The sequence below is a fragment of the Rutidosis leptorrhynchoides genome, chromosome 3 (genome assembly GCF_046630445.1).
Source record: "Rutidosis leptorrhynchoides isolate AG116_Rl617_1_P2 chromosome 3, CSIRO_AGI_Rlap_v1, whole genome shotgun sequence".
Taxonomy (NCBI): Eukaryota; Viridiplantae; Streptophyta; class Magnoliopsida; order Asterales; family Asteraceae; genus Rutidosis; species Rutidosis leptorrhynchoides.
In genome coordinates, this window is record NC_092335.1 from 135,942,518 (window position 1) to 135,958,636 (window position 16,119).

Below are 16,119 nucleotides of genomic sequence, written 5' to 3' on the forward strand. Positions count from 1 at the left end.
GTTATAACGAGGGTTGGGTCGTTACAAGTGGTATCAGAGCATGGTCTAAGGGATTTAGGAGACTTGAGATAGGTGCCTAGACTTAGATTTAATTGTGTATGCGTTGTTTATGCGGGACTTGTAGGAGACGGGTCGGACCGAGTATTGAGTAGTGATTAGGTTTATGTGAACTAACCTTACACTAATTGTTTTGTGTTGTGTTAGCAATCATCAAGCGAGATAGGCGTTGTACTAGCAAGTTCGTGCGACGTGCTCGCGTAACAATGATTAGCTACCTTTGTTACGGGTTCAAATCGTGTTAAACAAGCAATGTACGACGAATGTTAAGCAAGATGGGGTTGTGTGGTGTATATGTATATACATATGTGTTAAGTCCTTTCGTTTCGTTGTTTAATCTTTTCCGTTTTATAGAATGAAGATGAGAAATGGACACGATACCAATGATGGAAGTACGAGTGAGGACGTTGAGTTCACGGCCAAAGTTGAGGCCATCTTTAAACTTTAAAAGGCGGAGTTCCTCGAGGATGTTAAGAAATGTTTCTAGATACGATTGACGAGCAATTAGTCAATGTAGTCAAGGAGCAAGTAAAGGCCATTCTTCACGAAGATAATGTGGGAAGACGAGACTTTCTCTATAAGAACTTCAAGGTTCTCAACCTCCTACCTTTGAAGGTGAACGAGACCCTCTAAAGAGTGCCCGTTGGATATCCGATATGGAGGGGGCCTTCCGTACTTGTGAATGTCCTCCCGATAAGAAGACAAGGTACGGGTGTGGTATATTGAGGGGCGATGCTAAGTTGTGGTGGGACGCAAAACTCCAAGTTTATGGTGAAGAGCAATGCATGGAATTCACGTGGGATGAATTCAAGTCCGAATTTTTCAAGGAATACCGAACTTCGGCCGATCTTACTAGGCTTAAGGACGAGTTACGTTCCTTGAGGCAAGGGTTAATGGATTTGAACACTCTCAAATCCGTGTTTTTGTCCAAGACCCAATTTGGCCCGGAGTATGTCGGGAATGATAAGATGTTGAAGGAAGACTTTTACCGAACGTTGAATGATTGTTATCAAGATAAGATTAGTGTAACAGTGGTGAAAACTTTCGCTTAGTTATTTGATATGGCCAAGGGTTTTGAGGCGCTCGTGTTGAGGAAGAGCGGCTTTACTTTTTGCAAGAGAAAGAGTGAAGGTTCGAACCATTCGAACTACTCAAACAAAAAGAACAAGAAGGGTTCCGGTAATGTTAGTAGTGGGAAGAAGGGTGCTTCCGGGGATTTTTCTTATTCGTGCTATAATTGTGGACAAAAGGGCCACATGGCTCGTGAATGTACGAGTCTATCCTCCGCAAACAAAATCACTTGTTTTAATTGTGGTAAAGAGGGGCACAAAAGGCCGAAATGTCCCGACTTGCGTAATGATAATGTTAAGAAGTTAGAGAAGGCGGCGGGTACGGCAAGGGGTCGAAATTATTTGATGACCAATGATGAAGCCAAGCAATCCAATAAAGTGGTCTCAGGTACTTTCATGGTTAATTCTAATCCGGCAAGGATTCTATTTGATAGTGGTGCAAACTTGTCGTTTGTGTCACCAAAATTTGTGCCTAAACTTAATAAACCGTTAGCTAAGTTAAGTCGTCCGGTAGAAGTTGAAATAGCGGACAGCAAGACAGTGCTAGTGGTTGATGTGTGTAAAAATTGTGATGTCGTTTTTGGTGCCGAAAACTTTAAGATTGATCTTATCCCGATGACTTTGGGTGATTTTGATATCGTGGTTGGTATGGATTAGCTCGATCATAATAGAGCCGATATTGCATGCCATGAAAAATATATTCGAGTGAAGACCCCTAGTGGGGGAGAGTTAATTATTCACGGTGATAAACGAAGAAGACTTGTGCCGAAATGCACTTTTGCGCGGGCACGTCGTTTTCTTGTTAGTGGTGGCATGGCTTTTCTTGCCCATGTTGTTGATACTCGTGATGAGCCACCACCCATTCATGAAATCCCGGTGGTTAGTGAATTCGAAGACGTTTTTCCGGACGAGTTACCGGGTGTTCCGGCGGAAAGACAAGATGAATTTCGCATTGAGTTGGTTCCGGGGGCTACCCCCATTGCTAAAACTCCTTATCGTTTAGCGCCAACGGATATGCAAGAGTTGTTAAATCAAACCCAAGAGTTGCTTGAGAATGGCTTCATTCGACCGAGTGCTTCGCTATGGGGCGCTCCGGTTTTATTTGTGAAGAAGAAGGATGGTAGTATGCGGATGTGCATCGATTATCGGGAGTTGAATAAAGTGACAATCAAGAATCGTTATCCATTGCCTAGGATTGACGATTTGTTTGACCAACTCCAAGGTGCAACGTATTTCTCTAAAATCGACCTACAGTCCGGCTATCAACAAATGCGGGTCCGCGAGGAAGATATTGAGAAAACGGCTTTTCGAACTCGTTACGGGCATTTTGAATTCGTAGTTATGCCTTTTGGTCTTACGAATGCACCGGCGGCATTCATGGATCTTATGAACCGAGTGTGCCAACCTATGTTGGACAAGTTGGTAATTGTGTTCATTGATGACATACTTGTCTATTTAAAGAGTATGAAAGAACATGAACTTCATTTGCGGTGTGTGTTAAAGACGTTGCGGAAGGAGAAGTTGTATGCTAAATTCTCCAAATGTGAATTTTGGCTAAGGGAAGTTCAATTCCTTGGCCATATTGTGAACGAAAATGGTATTAGTAGATCCGGGAAAGATAGAGACGGTGAAGAGTTAGAGACCACCGACTACGCCTACGGAAATCCAAAGTTTTCTCGGATTAGCCGGTTATTATCGTCGGTTTATCCAAGACTTTTCTAAGATCGCTTCTTCATTGACGAAATTGACGAGGAAGAACGCGAGGTTTATTTGGGAGAACGAGCAAGAAATTGCTTTTCAATTGTTAAAAGAAAAGTTGTGTCAAGCTCCGGTGTTAGTGTTGCCGGAAGGTGTGGAAGACATGACAGTGTATTGTGATGCCTCTCTAAATGGGCTCGGGTGTGTTCTAATGCAAAGAGGTAAAGTCATTGCTTACGCCTCTCGACAATTAAAGGAGCACGGAAAAAGATATCCGACTCTTGATCTTGAGTTGGCGGCGGTTGTAAAAATTTAGCGCCATTACTTGTATGGTGTCAAGAGTACGATTTATTCGGATCATAAGAGTTTGAAACATCTCTTTAATCAATGAGATTTGAATTATCGTCAACGTAGGTGGATGGATGTGGTAAAAGACTATGATTGTGAGATACTTTATCATCCGAGCAAGGCGAATGTGGTCGCGGATGCGTTAAGTCGAAAGAGTCGTCACCCGGCGTTACGATTGGGATTGTTACGTATGATTATTACTAATGATTTTCTTAAAAAACTTGGTGTGATCCAAATAGAGGCTTACGTTCACAACAAGCATGCGGAACGAATTGTGGGACAATCGGAATTCATTACTATGGGATCGCATGGTTTGTTGTCTTTTCAAGGAAGGGTGTGGGTGCCTAAAATGGGTGATTATCGACAAGTGCTACTTGATGAAGCACATAAGTCAAAGTATTCCATTCATCCGGGCACGACGAAAATGTATCTTGATTTAAGAAAAGAGTATTGGTGGCCGGGCATGAAACGTGATGTTGTAAAGTATGTTGAGCAATGCGTCACGTGTTTGCAAGTTAAAGCCGAGCACCAAAAGCCGTATGGTAAGTTGCAATCGTTAGAAATCCCGAAGTGGAAATGGGAGCACATTACCATGGATTTCATCACAAAGTTACCTAAAATGGCGAGAACCCAATTTGATTCAATTTGGGTGATAGTTGACCGATTGACGAAAAGTGCTTTGTTTCTTCCGATTCGGGAAGCGATATCGTTGGAGACCTTGGCTAAATTGTTTATCAAGGAGGTAATCGCTCGACATGGGGTTCCTATATCTATTATTTCGTATCGAGATACTCGTTTTACGTCTCGGTTTTGGGAAAAGTTTCATGACGATATGGGTACACAATTAAAATTGAGCACGGCGTATCATCCTCAAACGGACGGTCAAACCGAACATACGAATCAAACATTAGAGGATATGCTACGGGCGTGTATTATTGATTTCGGTGGTAGTTGGGACGAGCACTTACCTTTGGTGGAATTCTCATACAATAATAGTTATCATACTAGTATCGGGATGCCACCGTATGAGATGCTTTATGGGCGAAGATGTCGAACTCCAATTTGTAGGGGTGAAGTGGGGCAAAAGGAAATCGGGAGTACCGATTTGGTTTTAGAGACGAATAGCAAGATTGATGTGATTCAGGATCATTTGAAAAAGGCGCAAGATAGACAAAAGTCGTATGCCGATAAACGTAGGCGAATGATCGAATTCCAAGAGGGTGACATGGTGATGCTTAAGGTTTCGCCATGGAAAGGTATTATTCGGTTTCGAAAACGGGGAAAGTTAGCTCCTCGGTTTATTGGCCCATTTAAAGTTTTGGCTCGGGTTGGCGAAATTGCGTATCGTTTGGAATTACCCGAAGAACTTGTGGGGATCCATAATACATTCCATGTATCCCATCTCTGTAAGTGTCTTGCGGATGATTCATCATGGGTACCATTGGACGAGATTGAGCTAAATAATAAGTTGGAATATGTTGAGGAGCCGATTGCTATACTCGACGAGAAGGTCAAAAGATTGAGAAATAAAGTGGTTCGGACTTTTAAAGTTCAATGGCGTCGTAGTAGAGGCTCCGAGTTTACTTGGGAGCCCGAAGAGTTTGTTCTTGTGTATCTTCCTGCTTGTCATGCGGCTTGGATTGCGAGGTCGCAATCCGGTTCAAGTGGGAGAGAGTTGTAAGAACCAGTTTTTCCATGTTATGTTGGACGCCATCCAACAAGGTGGGACGCCGTCCCAGATTGAAGGGCTGGACGCCGTCCAAAATTCTGGACGCCGTCCAGATTGCCTGGCAAGCCTGCTTTTGTGTTTTTAGATATTTAAAGTGGGTATTTTGGTAATTTCACTTGGGGGCCGAATTTAAGGCCTTAGGTCAGTTGGTGGAGCTTCATTTACTCCATTTACAACCACCAAACTTCATCCACTTCAATTCTAGAGAGAGAGTGTGTTTCAAGTGTGAAAAAGCTCAAATAGAAGAGGCAGGAGCTTGTTTCGGGTTAGAGCTCGAGCATTAAAGTTGTTCATCTCCTCACTAGCTATGTTTTGATTGTGGTGGTAAGTCCTAAACTTGATTTTCTTAGTTTAATGTGTTGAGGGTTAAGGTTTGGGCTAGTGATGTGTATAAAACCCATTTGTTAGTGATTTGGGGATTTTGGGTAAGTTTGAGTCATGAAGACTCAAAGAATGACTAACCTAGGGTTTTGAAATGTTAAATGTGTTTATGAGTCTTAAATTGGTAAGTTAACCACTAGCACGCCTAGATGTTATGTAAATGGGTGCTATTTGGGCATGTGGTGACCCGAATGGGTGTGGAAAACCTCGAATGGGTAAAACGGGTCTTTGATGGGCTAAGTTTTCTTGTTAGTGTGAAAATGGGTTAACATTATGTTTATATGTGTGCTAAGACCACAAATGGCTAGGGTTAGTGTTTTTGGCGAAGTTGACCCAATATTAGGGTTAAGTGTGCAAATGGGTCGAAATTTGCACCATAGGTCAAAACGACACTAGAATGGTAAGTGAGTTGGTTGACCAACTTGATCTTGTGATTGATTATGTGCATAATGTAATAGGTACATTACATTGAAGTTTTCAAGCTCGGTTATCCTTCACAAAAGACTTTGAGGTGAGTGGAATAATTATATGCGTAGATATATAATGTATTTATTTGTGTAGCGTGTGATGTGAAGTATCGATGTGCTAAGACACCACGTTCACGTGACGAGTGAAGTGTCGATGTGCTAAGACACCACTCAAAGTAATATGACGGGTGAAGTGTCGATGTGTTAAGACGCCATCCGGGGTGAAGTGTCGATGTGCTAAGACACCACCCGGAGTGAAGTATCGATGTGCTAAGATGCCACTCCAAGAGATTAACGGGTGAAGTGCCGATGTGTTAAGGCGCCACTCGAGGTGAAGTATCGATGTGTTAAGATGCCACCTCAAGTAAAGGAAGAGTGAAGTGTCGAAGTGTTAAGACGCCACTCGGGGTAAAGTGTCGACGTGTTAAGATGCCACCTAGGGTGAAGTATCGACGTGTTAAGATGCCACCCGTGGGGTTAGTGTACGACGTGTTAAGTGCACTAATGGTTGTTATGAACTCCGACGGTCTTTAAACATCGTTCCCTTGTTCAATTGGTTAACAATGGTTAATGTGTTGTAGCGTAGCATTTATATATATACCTTTGTTGTTGCTAGCTTGCGGTATTGGAGGTTACTAGCTTTATACTTGAAATTGTAAGCTAATTGTGTTGCTAGTATGTATGCGGTATGTGTGTAAGTGGTTGCAAGTAGGTATATTATATATGTATGTGTATAATTATTGCATTCACTAAGCTTTTTGCTTACCCTCTCGTTGTTTATCTTTTTATAGGCTCAGGCGTTGATAAGGGTAAGGGCATTCGATTGGATTAGAGATCCTGCTTGTTGTTTAGGGGACGCTTTTGGGATTTGATAGCTTTTAGAGTTTGACCAAGACTTGGGTAGTTTAACCCCCAAACACCATGCTCATAGTGTCGTTTGGTAATTAAACTAATGTGGTCGAAACTCATGATTTGTACGGAACTCGTAAAACGGCCGTTGTGGGCCCCATTTTGTAAACTCGTTTCGAAGTTGGAAATCTATTAGCTTTACTTATTTTGATATGTTGTGATAATTGGTTTCATTGGAAATTGTCGGGAAACGGGTTTTTCGTTCAAGCGTAATGTAAAAACTGATCAGAACTTTTTAGCCTAATTGGACGCCGTCCAAAAAGGCTGGACGCCGTCCAGGTCTTCAGTACTGGACGCCGTCTAGAAATCTGGACGCCGTCCAGTTGTACATGCCCTGAAAATTTTTTTTGGGTCGTGTTTTTGTTATAACGAGTGTTGGATCGTTACAACAGCTCTGCAATTAAACCCCAAACCAAGTTACTGCAACTTCGGAAATTGTATCTCCCAATGAAACTGTCTAATCACTTTCAAATTTAGTACACCACTAGATTTATGAGTCTTCAACCTATGGTTAAATTATCAGGGAGATCCAACGGTTATCGAAACCGCTATTAATTTTCTACCACAGCTGCGCCAGAATTTCGAATTTTTGAAAAATCTCTTTCACAACAAAAAACTATCGATCCGATCACCGACTCCGTTATCACCGCGAATCACCACAATAATCTATTACAGTCATAGACCAATTTTAATAGATTATCTCATGAGTACATAGACATACCCGTGAGTTCTTCGCGATCTCTTCAACTAAGCCCTTTGATCTCGATACATGTTGTACAAAACCCGTCGTTCGTTCACCATGCTTTCAAATCGCCATCGCTCCCGCTCGAAACCATGAGCTCTGATACCACTTGTTGTGAATTTATGGACCCAAACAAGATCGGTGATTTAAACCAATCACCAAACCCATAACGACAAACGATAAAATAAAGCATGAAACGATAAATAAACGACACGAGATTTAACGTGGTTATATCACAACTCCAAAACACGGAAAAGGGTTTATTCCACGGGCGCAAACCAGAGATCTTTCACTATAATTTTCGTGCACATATTTGCACGTTACAATCAGATGTTTATATAGGCAAGGAAACAACTTAGGGAACAAGAAAACTTGATTCTAGAATTTTCAACCTGTCAGGCCCTAGCCGCGCCGCGCCCAGAGTGGGCCGCACCGCGCCTCCACGGCAAAATCCAAAACAGTCTTTTTTTTTTCTTGTTGTTTGATATCCTTCACACATCCAACAGCAAAGACGCAAGACGCAAGGGAGCAAGAGGCATCTTGCTCCTTGCGAGGCCAAATTGTCAAACTTTTTTTAAGGGCTCTCACTCAAACAAGTTAAAAAAATGGGCTTTTTGGTGATAATCCCATGTAAAAGTGGTACTTTGGGGGGGGGGGGGGGAATGTATTTTTGATTATTACGTTATAATGTTAAATTTTAAATTTTGAAAATAAATAGTGTTAATTGTTAAATTTGAGTGTTAATTTTCTTTTTCGAAAGATTTTAAGTGATGTGACCACATATGAGTGGTAGTTACATAAAAAAGAAATAAAATGAAAATATTAAACTGATGTGTACATATTTAATTAGGTGTCACTTTCAGTTTTTGTTCCTAAAAATTTTGACTGGCGTCAATTTAACGATAAAGTGATAAACAAGTGGACAGTATTTTTCACTATAAAAATTATAAAATTAGGAAATATTGTTTGGAAGTACGCGTATTATATATACATATTGTAAGGATCGCATAGCCGAAACACAATGTCCTGCAATATAAGCCCAAGAGCCCATGCTTATTCTAAATTCAATTGGTGATAGAATGACTTCCCCTTAGACTTATATACATACATTTGTTTTGTCCCATGACCGATGTGGGACTTTGGTTTGCACCCTTACAAACCTCCCCTCAAACCCAAGTTCATATGGGCCTCCCCTCCAACGATAGTCCGGATCCAACCTTTACCGCCGCCAACTCGGAACTCTCAACCTGGTGGGAGGGCAGGAGATTTCGATACAAGGCTTCCAGGATCAACTCATTGTGCCAGGGGTGCGCCACGTCGCTGTGTGCGCTCAGGGGTACGCTCATTGCGCCGTCCACCACATCGGGGCTATAGCCTAGCTCTGATACCAGTTGTAAAGATCGCATAGCCCAAACACAATGTCCTGCAATATAAGCCCAAGAGTCCATCCTTATTCTAGAACTAATTGGTGATAGAATGACTTCTCCTTAGACTTATATACATACATTTGTTTTGTCTCATGACCAATTTGGGACTTTGGTTTGCACTCTTATACATATATCTAATAGAAAAAAATGATGAATAGTATATGGGCATTTTCGACTTTTCACCTTTTTATTTTTACTAAATTTCATTTCACCAACAAAGCCCCTCAGGCTTTCTTTAAAAATTCAAATCGACCCCCCAAACAGGAGGTAAAGTGTCAAATAACCATTTTCATAAAAAAATCATAAATAAACTCCATCTAAATATTTAACGGGTCATATCTTCTCGCTCGCAACGAGTTAAATTTTTCCGACACCATCGTTAAATTCGAAATAATTTTAGGAACACAATGTCACTAACTATAGGCAAAACGGATGCTTTTTAAAAAAGCTAAATATTTGGGGTACTTTTCATACACGTTGATTTTGCGTTAAATTTTTTAAAGTCGCCAATTCCATAGCGAAACGCAGAGATGCACATATATAGTTAATTTAAAATAACATTTAAATCTTTCACGGGTTATACCTTTTAGTTCAACTCGAGTTGCGCTTCAACGACATCATCGTTAGCCACGAAATAATTTTACAAACTAAACGTAATAAAATACATTGAAAACCGAACTCCCGGCGCGAAACGATGGTTCGAAAACTAGTTTAAAATAAAAGTAAAATATGGTTGGTGATCCGTTTTAGTAATACACCATCAAATAGGCATTAAATATTTATACAATACAATGCATTAAAATATATTTAATGGTGTGTGTATAAAAATAGTGATATATAAATTATCATTCTTAAAATATGGAGTTGATTTGAGTTTGTTAAATTTTAAATTGATTTAGTAATATCTATTAATCAAGAGTTTCTATTAAAATCCGATAATAATGATGTCATTATTAAGTTAATTCATTTGTTAAGAAAAAATCAAAAAGAAAAAGGAAAAAATCTAAACCCTTAAACTGATATCATTAATCTAATTAATTACTAATTAAATTAAATCTACTTATTTATTTATTTCATGTTTTTCGGGGGAAAAAATACACTCTCATTAATTATTAATTATTACGAGTAATTGTTCACACATCCATTCAGCTAAATGAAAATATAGATCAATAATTAGAAATTTATTGGATTAAGAAGGTGTGTATATGAGCAAAATTAGTATTTTAATCCGATGATTAAATGTATGGCCGGCGATATTATGTGTAAATTTTAATACATTGGGGATCGGGGATGGGGATTATTGATTTGTTGACTTGTGAAGTTGACCCACCCAATGATCATATGTACAATATTTGAAGCCTTATGTACACCATATAATAAAACACACACATGATCATATATACAAACAAACAAAAATTGTACAATCTTTTACAAAATACTCGATGAACACATTTACAAACTTTGAAGCATATTGTACAACCTTCATATAATAATTGTATTTTAATTTTTGATAAAATTTGAAGAGGCATTTGATATTACTAATAATTATTATTAAAAATATATATACTCAATTTTTGAGCAAACTTTATTATTATTATTATTATTTATGATTATAATTATAATTATAGTTATAATTATATTATTATTATTATTTAAATTCAAATATGAGTTCTCTTTACGGAATTAATTACGTTATATAATTATGCGAAATACACGTCTCAATAAAATGTTGTAATGTAGGCTTTTATGACAAGGAAAATAGTAATTGTGATGAAATTGGAAGATGATAGTGAGAGAATAAATGTAGTTCATTTATTCCGACCAAGTTAAGTACATCAATGTGTTTGTAAAAACAACGAGTAGTTTCTTAGTCGGAATCCATCGGGTCATTAAACTAAATGAATTTAGCATTTAAATTCTCTTAATATCCTAAATATATCATTAAACTGTTTCGTTTAAACAAACTCGTGATTTCACGGGTCATTCAACTAGTTATGATAATAAGGGTAAATGTGGAACTGAATAAAAGAAAAAAAGATTTTATGTTCAAATATAGTTGAGAGTTAGAATCTTAATTGTTGTAAAGAAATTTTATCATGCGATTTAAGGGACACATTAAACAAACTTATGTTATATTTATCGAGATAATATTTATATTTATACTTTAAGTAAAATACAGAATGATTATCATAGTTAAATCATCTAAGTGTTTCCATTACAATGATTACTTATTCATGAAATACATGTGTGTTATTGTTTACTTTTTTTTCATCTGACATAACATCTACGGTAATCATTCTACATTCTTTCTCATCAGTTATCATATTTATATTTCTGTTGGAGATAATCAGTTAAAGAAATACATAACGATCCCACATCGAAAACTCATAGAAAGTAGGGATGAGATCGGTACGGGTACCGTACCGAAACATACCGAAACCGAAAGTACCGATACCGAAATTGCTCAAAATCAAGGACCGATTACCGAATCGAATTTAGAAAGCGGTACCGGTTCGGCACCGGTACCGGTACGGGTATTTTCGGTATAGTACCGAATGGAACCGAAATTTCTATCTTCGCTACTAATTAAAAGGATATTGGCACTGCAACTTAATTTGTTCTTCATTCTATTGTTCGTAATGCTATTTCTAATTTAATACCATATTTATAATATATAATGTGGCTCTGTTATGATATATTAAAAATCTAAATATGCAAATCATGTTGCATTTCGATCTGTGATAGCGTGAACTAAGAAGTGTGTTTCAATTAACTTTTTGTTTCAATATTATGTTTTACTTCAATCTAATATGAATGTCAAGGTCTTTCTAGATCTTTTTTTTTTTCTTCCATCAAATCGTAAATGTGATAGACCAAAAATAAAGATAAGTTAACGTTGTTTGAAGTTGCATTAAGCAATGGCTAATAGAAAGAAATGTATATATATAAGCTTATGGGAACCTCACTCTATCACCAATTGGTGATAGAGTGAGGTTCCCATAAGCTTATATACATACATTTCTTTCTATGAGTTTCCGATGTGGGATCGTTATGCATTTTCTTAACCGATTATCTCCAACAATCACCCCCTTAATCAGGTGGAAACTCATAGAAAGAAATGTACGTATATAAGCTTATGTGAACCTCACTCTATCATCAATTGGTTTTAGAGTAATGTGGAACTCATGAGCTTATATGTTGTACATGTTGGTAGACCTGAAACGATCATACTGTTTCGGACATCAAGCCTATTTTTGAGACGTCAACCCTAAGAAACCTGAAACGATCCTACAGTTTCGGACATCAAGCCTATTTTTGAGACGTCAACCCTAAGATTTTCAGGGTAGTGCTAAATCTACCCGATCAAAAGAGAGAGGGTATAATGATTTGTATTCCTCCTGGATAGGAGATTTGAAATTGACAATTTTAATGCATACATACATATATATATATATATATATATATATATATATATATATATATATATATATATATATATATATATATATATATATATATATATATATATATCATTAATAGAAACTACCATTTTACTATTCACACTATTATTTTATTGTTAAAGGGTATTTCCGTCAAATAACATGCTCGCCTGGAACCTTTTTCTACTTTCCAGCACCCTTCGACCCCTAATTTCATCGATTCACCTGCATTCCAATATATCCACCGTATTTCCATTCATCTCACCTCATTTCGTCGACTACAAACCCTAATTATATCTATACACTGCCATGTTAGACCTGATGCTTGCTCTTTACTGCAGTCTTCTTCAGGCGCTCTCCATTTAAAAAATTCAGGTTTACCCAGTTTGAAAAGTTAGGGTTTCATTAGGCTTCGGAGGTTTGCAAAGTTACGAAAAAATTAGGGTTTCATCTGACTCATCAGGCTTATTAGGTTTACGAAGTTACGAAAAAATTAGGGTTTCATCTGACTGCAAATTTAAAGGTTCGAAATACTTTTTTCCAGTTTCTATTTGATTTTTCTGCGTCTGTGTGTTTCTGTGTTGAGGGTATTTTTGTAGGAAAAAATCTTGCTGTTGGTGCTGTGCGATTTTGTCCCCTGATTCCTTCAATTTTGAACGATACTTCATCTTCATCGGTAACTTTTTTCTTAGGGCTTTTGTAGTTAGTTGGTTTTTTATTTTTCAGATTTTGCCCTAACTATGCGATTTTTTGTGCGTGTTTTTAGTGTACCATTAGCTGTTGTCGTCTTTCAATTTTGGTGTGTTCAATTTTGGGTATAGCCGTATAGATCATTACATAAAATAACAAAACTGCTCCATTCATTTACCGTCATTATTAAAGGGAAGGTGGTAAACAGTGCATACCTAGATAGAAACACGTTAAAAATCAGAAAAGAGATCGATTCTTTTGTTTTAGTGCCCGATTGACTAGATTACTTACGAATAGAATGCTTCTGTTGATACTTTATATCTAATGTGTTAAAGAGGTAAAATGGAAAACATCCTGCAATAAACTTAATTCAAAACTTAGGTTTATGTTAAATTTAAAGTAACATTTGTAACCCCAATTGACATGCTCCTTATTTATAATGAAAAACTCAATACTAGCATTTTGATATTTGCATGTTGTTTTAATCACCTCTGTTTTAGTTTGTCCTCTTTTTCTATCTTTGTTTTAAAACTTATCGTTGTTTTTAACGTCTGATGATTATAATCTTCGTTTTAGGTGGTTTACGTTCTACGGTTGTTTGGGGTTATTTTGTAGGTGAGTTTCGGTTTCCATATCTACTCTCTTAATGTTGGTATTACATGTTATTGTTTTACATATTCAGGCTTATATATGGTTGTTAGATGATATTATATTTGTGTGTTGTTTATCTATGGTTTCGGGCTTTATGACTTCTTCATCAGTTGTTGGTAAGTTTTCGTATTCATTAAATTTTCCTTTTACTTAACGGTTTTTCAATTTTTGCTTTCTGTTGTGAAGTGGTTGTAAAAGTTTATTTAGGCGAATGTTTAAGGCTGGCTTTTGGTTTTTCGCTTTTCCTTGTTGTTGTGGTATTGCAAGTTGAATGTATGTTAGTGTGCGGTCTTAGGCTGTTGTGGTCTAATAGCTCCTAGAAACGGCGAAAGAAAATTTGTGTGCGTATAGATACTTCAGGTGGAAGTATTCAGGACAATAATGATGCGCTCAACGACCCCGTTATTTCTTCAAGACAAGCCACGATTAGCAAATCGTCAAATGGGTCAATCTTCCATGGTGACTGTTAACGCTGGTGAGTCTGGTATCTCTTTGGAGTTAGGCGATTCAGCATATTTAATGTCATTTTATTGTGATTTTATTATATTAGTTTCATTATTTGTATTATTTGTTTTGTGATTTCAGTTTAATGTTTTTTTTTTTTTTAATTATGTCTTACAGTTGGTGTTTTTGATTTCGTGTTGCTCTCTAACACTTCTATACTAGATTTTTAACGGTTCAACTTATGGCACCGAGGATGTCTTAATCTCTGAAGGTGTGGTTTAATTTTTGTTATTTCTTTTTATCTCTCTATGTCTGTTAAAACTTTGTTGTTCATGACTGTTATTTACATTGTGTTAATAAGATTGTTGTTTTATTATGGCCGGTGTTTCTACCTTATACTGTCATATATGGTATTGTAATAATGTTTGTCAATATTGTAATGCTACTTTCTAGTATGCATACCGTGTAAAGTCGCAATCAAGATGAAACTATATTTGATATCATCAGTGATGTGAGGCTTTGCCAACCACTAAAATTACCCATTTCTCTTAAATGGTTTTGCTTCTTCAGGGATCAAGTCTTTTGTAATGTTCATGTCAGTTTTGCTTATCAAGTTATTCTGTTTTTGTTTCTCAGTTATTATATGTTCATAGGTAAAACTTTGTTTGATCTCAATTTTATAGGTTCTTCTTACACAACGAGTATGGGTGTGACTAAAAAACATGTCAGCATCGATGGATGAATGCGTAAATTGGAATTGGGTAAACTTATGTTTCTCCAATGTCAACATGTATGCTTTCCTTTCTCGACCTGACAAATGCATATGATTCTTTGAATTTCAATTTCGCAAGTTGACATATTTAGTTTCTTTTGCTTACTTACTTAGACGACATATTATACATAATATTGGATATAATTGGAGGCTGTAGTTTTACATAGAAAATCATGAAATTTTTTTCGTTTGTCTGACCTCATTACTTCTTGATGTATCAGAAGAATACATATCGTCTCTGGAGTTGTTGGACCACTGGTCAACCTTCATAAAGTGAACTTTTGTATACTTATCTTTATGATATATTTTCTTATGTACGTCTATCATGTGGTCCACTATTAAAATTTTATGTGTCTCTTTACATACTAATAGGGACTAAAGTATCAAGATATTAGAACCAAACGTGCTCATGTTTTGTAAGTTTCGAAAGTCGATGTAGAGGAAGGAAGCTGTTGTTCAGGTCATCACTATATGGCATTCTCTTTACTGAAGAATGAAGCTGTTGTTCAGGTCATAACAAATACATCAACATTTTCTAGCAATCAATGTATAGTTTTGTAAATGCAAAGTACTACCATACATAAAATACGGCTTAAACATTAGCTTAGTTTTGTATCAAGTACAACGCCAGATAACATAACAGACATCCAATCTTTTACGTTGGACGTCTACAAATATTTGTTTCAAATCTTTTATGTTGTATGTTAACTGGTAAGGAATTGAAGAACAATCATTTAATCTGTATGTTTTTATTTTCCCAGCGAATGCCACAACTATTGACCCTTAACAATCAACACACAAACAACCATGGAAAATATTTAGTATGATCACGATATATGCAGGTGGCCGTCGCAACGCACGACTGACCACCTGCTTGTTTAACTCAAATGATAACTAAAAGATACAGAATATATTTTTTATTTTGTAATAATAAAGTATATTTAATCATCTTAAATAGGTTTGTCAGTAAAGTTATCTTCTAGTAGTTTTTGTTATTATTGCTATTATTACTATTATTGTTTTTTTTATTGTAAACGTAAAATGTGAAACGAAAAATCTAAACCTAAATGTTTAATGTAAACGTTACAAATGAGAATCTAAACCAAATGAGTAAGTGAAATACATAAACGGAAAGGATAAAAGTAAACGTTCAAAGTTGAACCGTAAAAAAAATACGTAAACATAGCGTAAATCGTAAGGTAAACGTAAAATAAATTAAGACGTAAAGGTATATTATTAATTAGCTAAATAATAAAAAAATATATAAAATTTTGCCATCCAAATAATAATCTAT